We start from the raw sequence: 7,094 nt of genomic DNA, 5'->3' as shown, positions 1-7,094 counted from the left end.
AAACCTATCTTTCCACCCTGATTTAGCTCATATAAGACGGAAGTATTTTGTCTCGGTAGGGCTGTTAGCTTAAAACTAAGTGTAATGTATTCTTGACAAGGGACCGGCCAACTTGTTTAAGTCGGCCAATGTCGCTTGCCCCAAAATGCTTTCTCTGTTACGCACAATAACCGCATGTTGCTGTTATTTGCACGAAAACAAATCAAGCTATTAGAACTTGCGTTCTTCTCGGTAGCGCTGTAAGCATACAATCACTCCCGATTTACTCCTCGGCAAACGATCGGTTATCTTGTTTAAGTGTTCCGATGTTGATTTGCCTATTATTGCTTTTTTTGTCACGAATAATGATATTTATTGATCGTGCGCCAAAAAAGCTCTGCAAGCATTAATTGCCTTGCCTTCATTGATCGGCGGCAGATGCATACGCGCACCGCGGCCGCCCAATGGCGAGTGATCTTTTACATGCAACGTACGCTCTATTTATACTCTGCCAGTAACAGCAAAGTGATAAATCTAACGGCACTGTTAATTAACCAATTCATTTTGAGTCCTGTTAAATAACCAGTATTAGGTAAAAGCACTGTTTAATTAACAGCATCAAAAACGAGCACTGTTAAATTAAGAGTAACATATGGTAAGACTGTTAAATTAACAGGCTCTTTTTGAGTTCTGTTAAATTAAAAAACATATGGCTATACTGTTAAATTTACAGCATCAATAGCGAGCACTGTTAAGTTAACAGCATCGAAAGCAAGCGCTGTTAAGTTAACAGGATCGATAACAAGCACTGTTAAGTTAACCGCATCGATAACGAGCACTGTTAAGTTAACAGCATCGATAACTAGCACTGTTAAGTTAACAACATCGATAACAAGCACTGTTAAGTTAACAGCATCGATAACGAACACTGTTAAGTTGACAGTATCGATAACAATCACTGTTAAATCTACAGCATCATAAGCGAGCACTGTTAAATTAACATGTGTACGCTGTTAAACTAACAGAGTCGTGTTAGGTTTAATTTAGTTTACAGCAAAGGTTGGTATTACTGTTTAAATAACAGCATCAATAGCAGGCACCGTGAAACAAAAGGTTTCAAAACGGTATATTATAAAATATAATTATTTTTAATTTATAAAAGCATTTAAAAATTAAAATTAATAATTATTAAAAGAAACTCTATTATGATTTTTGTCTTGCAAATTTTTTTCCAATTTCTTTTTAAAATCCCTTATTTTTTTCTAACTCTCTATATTTACATCCTGCTCATTATTAAATTGTTTGTTAATGAGCGTTAAATTACCATATCAAAAAGTGTCTAACTTAGGCTAAATGTCATAAGGATTGTGTTTAAATCCAATCCAGCGTACATTTGTCCCGTTTTATAGATTGGCAGAGTCGTTAACTCGTTTTTGAACTATCTAAAGAATTAGCATAGTGATACTGGATTAGTTAATCTGTTGAATTTCGATTAACATTGTAAGTTTAAATATATAGTGTTTAGGTTGGCTTTGGTAAACATCTTGTGTCTGCTGTGCCAGGATATCCAGCACAAAAATTATCGTTTTTGTCAGGGAAATACATATATTTAGTAATGATATCACTTACCTGTTTAATTTAACTCTCCTGGATATGTAGCCAATCCTAGATAGGTGTTTTTAGATGTTTCTACATAACAGTGAATTATTGCCTTAGGAAATTGTACCCCTGCTCCTGTAAGGTAAGCGTAGTATTCAACTTTTTTTAATTCATTTGACGAAATAACCAATATTATATGCCGAATATAGAAGTGCGTTTGCAAGACAAATTAACAAATAATTTTAGAAAAAATGTCAGACAGTTTAAGCCATAGAGTTATGTAAATTCTTATGACCATATTGGAAAAACACGTCTTTGCAATGTTGGTGCCTAAGAGTTGTATTAAGTTTTTTCAAAATGTTCAAATTCTAATGTATGACGCCTGCAACGCCAGAAAATTTTCAGAAATGTACAGATAAATCGGTATGCACATTAACCTGTGAAATAAAACGTAACGACATGTTATTAAAACATTGCTCATACACCTCACAATTGGATAACACAGTTGCATTTATCGTTTTTTAAACTATTTGATTTGTGTCGCTGTCATAAGCAATGAAACAATTGTGTGTTAGCAATAAGGTACATTTTTTTAGGTTTGTGACAATTTGTAAGGCAATTGGTAGACATTTGTTTAAAATCTAGTACCAAAATTAATTAAATTTTAAACTAAAATTAAAAAAAAAAATGTAGTTATTTAACACACGTTAAGTACGTAATAATATTGGTGTAGCTATAACATTAATGCAGACTTTTAGCAAATGTATCAAATTTGACCTTACAATGGATTATTGTCATACATGGTTCAATGTTTTATTTATTATTTATTCTGCTTGTAAAATTTTACCGGTTACAGTATAAAAAATGCATGTATGTTTTATTATCAGGTTATTATTATTCAAAGCAACATTTGTCATGTTACCAAAAAATATCTATACAAATTTGTTATATATGTGTTTAATCAATTTAGCTTTTCAATATATATACACATGCCTGAACAACTGTAAAAACAAAGTACACTTATTTGTTTGTAAAGGTATCTATACAAATTTGTTGCAATTTTTTATAACCTTTAAAGAACTTTTCAACAACTTATCTGTAAGAGAAAAATTTTAATTACATTGTCCAACGTTTTTGCAAAAACTTTTGATTTCTTGCACAAAATAAAATTCAACCGCTTCGACACAATTGTAAAAAATGACGACTCTTTTGTGTTGTAATAGCGGCACTTACCCAACATTTTTTTATATCGCCAATAAATTCTGATAGCTTAGAATAGCTATTCAAATTGAGTTTGTTTTTATCTGTTTAAGATCTGCAAGAAAAATAGAATGTATGTTGCAAGAACAATAATAATAGAAATTATAAATTAAATGCTTACCCATCAGCTCTTTGATTTGTTTAAAATAATCTGGAGCTATTAGCAATAGCAAGCACCTTTAAACAAAAAGTTTTAAAAAACGGTATATTAAAAAATTTAATTAATTTGCAATTTATACAAGCTTTTAAAAATTTTACTTAATATTTATTTAAAAACTCCAATGAGAAGTTTGTTTTGCACTGTTGTTACCTGTTTCCTTTTAAAATACTTTAGTTTTTTTCCGACATTCTTTTTTACATCCAGCTCATAATCTGACTTGCATTTTTTTATTGGCTTCTCTATCCCAGTCCCTCTATTTTTTCTTGGCCCATTATTCGATTCCCATTATATGATCCACTATTTCATTGTTTACCACTATTTGAGCCATTACTTTAAAGTTTCCTAATATTTTATTGTTTCCCACTAATTGATCCACTATTTTATTGTTTCCCACTATTTGATCAACTATTTCAACAGTATTTTTATTACTGGTATTTTATTTTTAATTATCCGACTGCCATTATTTTTATACCGGCCATTATCTGACAAACCACTATATGAGCCATTATTTCAGCATTTGCCACTATTTGATAAACTATTTCAACAGTATTACTATTTTTTATAGCAGCATCAATAGCAGGCACCGTGAAACAAAACGTTTTAAAACGGTATATTATAAAAAATAAATAGTTTGCAAATTATACAAGCATTTAAAAATTGTACTCAATATTTTTTAAGACACTAGTATAATTTTTGCCTTGCACTGTTCTTACCTGTTTCATTTTCAAAATCTCTTAATTTGTTTTTCCAACTCCCTTTATTTACATCCAGCTCATCATCAAGCTGTTCGTCAATGGCTTTTATATCACCCTAACAACAAGTGTCCAACTGAAGTTAAATATTATAAGGAATGTGTCCAAATCCAATCGTTATCGTTTTTGTCAGCGAAATATATGTATTTAATAATGACATCACGAATCTGATGTTATTATATCTAAGAATAACAAATCAAATCAAAAATTACCTGTTTAATTTACCTCTCCTGCATAGATGGCCTGCAACGCCAGAAAATTTTCAGAAATGTACAGATAAATCGGTATGCACATTAACCTGTGAAATAAAACGTAACGACATGTTATTAAAACATTGCTCATACGCCTCACAATTGGATAACACAGTTGCATTTATCGTTTTTTAAACTATTTGATTTGTGTCGCTGTCATAAGCAATGAAACAATTGTGTGTTAGCAATAAGGTACATTTTTTTAGGTCTGTGACAATTTGTAAAGCAATTGGTAGACATTTGTTTAAAATCTAGTACCAAAATTAATTAAATTTTAAACTAAAGTTAAAAAAAAAAGTAGTTATTTAACACACGTTAAGTACGTAATAATATTGGTGTAGCTATAACATTAATGCAGACTTTTAGCAGATGTATCAAATTTGACCTTACAATGGATTATTGTCATACATGGTTCAATGTTTTATTTATTATTTATTCTGCTTGTAAAATTTTACCGGTTACAGTATAAAAAATGCATGTATGTTTTATTATCAGGTCATTATTATTCAGAGCAACATTTGTCATGTTACCAAAAAATACCTATACAAATTTGTTATATATGTGTTTAATCAATTTAGCTTTTCAATATATATACATATGCCTGAACAACTGTAAAAACAAATTACACTTATTTGTTTGTAAAGGTATCTATACAAATTTGTTGCAATTTTTTATAACCTTTAAAGAACTTTTCAACAACTTATCTGTAAGAGAAAAATTTTAATTATATTGGCCAACGTTTTTGCAAAAACTTTTGATTTCTTGCACAAAATAAAATTCAACCGCTTCGACACAATTGTAAAAAATGACGACTCTTTTGTGTTGAAATAGCGGCACTTACCCAAAATTTTTCCATATCGCCAATAAATTCTGATAGTTTAGAATAGCTATTCAATTTGAGTTTGTTTTTATCTGTTTAAGATCTGCAAGAAAAATAGAATGTATGTTGCAAGAACAATAATAATAGAAATTATAAATTACATGCTTACCCATCAGCTCTTTGCATTGTTTAAAATAATCTGGAGCTATTAGCAATAGCAAGCACCTTTAAACAAAAAGTTTTAAAAACGGTATATTAAAAAATTTAATTAATTTGCAATTTATACAAGCTTTTAAAAATTTTACTTAATATTTATTTAAAAACTCCAATATGAAGTTTGTTTTGCACTGTTGTTACCTGTTTCCTTTCAAAATACTTTAATTTTTTTCCGACATTCTTTTTTACATCCAGCTCATAATCTGACTTGCATTTTTTTATTGGCTTCTCTATCCCAGTCCCTCTATTTTTTTCTGGCCCATTATTCGATTCCCATTATATGATCCACTATTTCATTGTTCACCACTATTTGAGCCATTACTTTAAAGTTTCCTAGTATTTTATTGTTTACCACTAATTGATCCACTATTTTATTGTTTCCCACTATTTGATCCACTATTTCAACAGTATTTTTATTACCGGTATTTTATTTTTAATTATCCGACTGCCATTATTTTTATACCGGCCATTATCTGACAAACCACTATATGAGCCACTATTTCAGCATTTGCCACTATTTGATAAACTATTTCAACAGTATTACTATTTTTATAGCAGCATGAATAGCAGGCACCGTGAAACAAAAGGTTTTAAAACGGTATATTATAAAAAATAAATAGTTTGCAAATTATACAAGCATTTAAAAATTATACTCAATATTTTTTAAAAGACACTAGTATAATTTTTGCCTTGCACTGTTCTTACCTGTTTCCTTTTCAAAATCTCTTAATTTGTTTTTCCAACTCCCTTTATTTACATCCAGCTCGTCATCAAGATGTTCGTCAATGGCTTTTATATCACCCTAACAACAAGTGTCCAACTGAAGTTAAATATTATAACGAATGTGTCCAAATCCAATCGTTATCGTTTTTGTCAGCGAAATATATGTATTTAATAATGACATCACGAATCTGATGTTATTATATCTAAGAATAACAAATCAAATCAAAAATTACCTGTTTAATTTACCTCTCCTGCATAGATGGCCAATGCTGCATATGGTTTTTTACATGTTTCTACATAACAGTGAATTATTGCCTCAGAAAATTGTACCCTTCTTTTATGAGGTAAGTGTATTATTCATTTTCTACAATCCATACGACGGACTAATTAATTTTCTTTGCAGAACGAAGAAGTGAGTTTACAAGACAAATTGACAAATAATCTAATAATGAATGTCAGACAGTTTGAGCAATCGAGTCATGTTAATCCTTATGACCACATTGGTAAAACATGCCTTTGCAATGTTGGCGCCTACGAGTTGTGTTAAGTTTTTTTAAAATGTTTCAAACCCAATGTATGACGCCCGCAACGCCTTAAAATCTTCAGAAATATACAGATAAATCCGTATTTACATTAATCTGTGAGATTAAACGTAACAATATTTTACAAAAACATCGCTCATGCGCCACACAATCGGATGACACTTTTTAACAGCTTAGCGCTAAGAGAAGGATTTCAATTACATTGACCAACAACATTTTTGCAAACACTTTTGATTTTTTGCACAAAATACAATTCAAGCGCTTCGACACACATTGGTAAATGACGACTCTTTTGTGTTGTAATAGCGGCAGTTACCAAAAATTTTCGTCATATCGCCAATAAATTCTGATAGCTTGGAATAGCTATTAGGTTCAAGTTTGTTTCTATCTATTTGAGATCTGTAAGAAAAAAGAATGTATGTTGCAAGAACAATAATAATAGAAATTATAAATTAAATGCTTACCCATCAGCTCTTTGATTTGTTTATAATAGTCTGGAGCTATTCGCAATAGCAAGCACCTATAAACAAAAAGTTTTAAAAAACGGTATATTAAAAAATTTAAATAATTTGCAATTCATACAAGCTTTTAAAAATTATACTTAATATTTATTTTGAAAAACTCCAATATGATTTTTGTTTTGCATTGTTACCTGTTTCCTTTTCAAAATAGTTTAATTTTTTTCGACACCCTTTTTTTTACATCCAGCTCATAATGTGACTTGCATTTTTTTATTGGCTTCTCTATCCCAGTCCCTCTATTTTTTTCTGGCCCATTATTCGATTCCCATTA

The 7,094-nt window shown here is 30.1% G+C and overlaps 3 long non-coding RNA genes across 6 annotated transcripts; 2 read left to right on the top strand and 1 right to left on the bottom strand.

Moving 5' to 3' along the window:
* Window positions 1-2,382: 2,382 nt before the first annotated feature.
* LOC137578619 (uncharacterized) lies at window positions 2,383-7,059 on the bottom strand. Of its 4 annotated transcripts, XR_011032720.1 has the most exons (12): window positions 6,955-7,059; window positions 6,767-6,822; window positions 5,994-6,701; window positions 5,743-5,857; window positions 5,179-5,580; window positions 4,991-5,046; window positions 4,843-4,924; window positions 3,963-4,048; window positions 3,712-3,826; window positions 2,960-3,015; window positions 2,812-2,893; window positions 2,383-2,674 (listed from the first exon to the last, which is right to left on the bottom strand). It is a non-coding gene; the product is annotated as an uncharacterized lncRNA (long non-coding RNA). The 4 variants fall into 4 exon arrangements; XR_011032719.1 differs by having other exon boundaries at window positions 2,383-2,893; XR_011032722.1 differs by lacking the exon at window positions 5,179-5,580 and having other exon boundaries at window positions 2,383-2,893.
* LOC137578621 (uncharacterized) lies at window positions 3,537-3,958 on the top strand. The gene is made up of 2 exons (XR_011032724.1): window positions 3,537-3,606; window positions 3,770-3,958. It is a non-coding gene; the product is annotated as an uncharacterized lncRNA (long non-coding RNA).
* LOC137578620 (uncharacterized) lies at window positions 5,591-6,759 on the top strand. The gene is made up of 3 exons (XR_011032723.1): window positions 5,591-5,635; window positions 5,801-6,104; window positions 6,164-6,759. It is a non-coding gene; the product is annotated as an uncharacterized lncRNA (long non-coding RNA).
* Window positions 7,060-7,094: the final 35 nt, after the last annotated feature.

Source organism: Drosophila tropicalis, unplaced genomic scaffold, assembly GCF_018151085.1.
Source record: "Drosophila tropicalis isolate 14030-0801.00 unplaced genomic scaffold, ASM1815108v1 contig_611, whole genome shotgun sequence".
NCBI lineage: Eukaryota > Metazoa > Arthropoda > Insecta > Diptera > Drosophilidae > Drosophila > Drosophila tropicalis.
The sequence above is the reverse complement of the archived record's forward strand: the minus strand, read 5'-3'. Positions and strand labels throughout refer to the sequence as shown.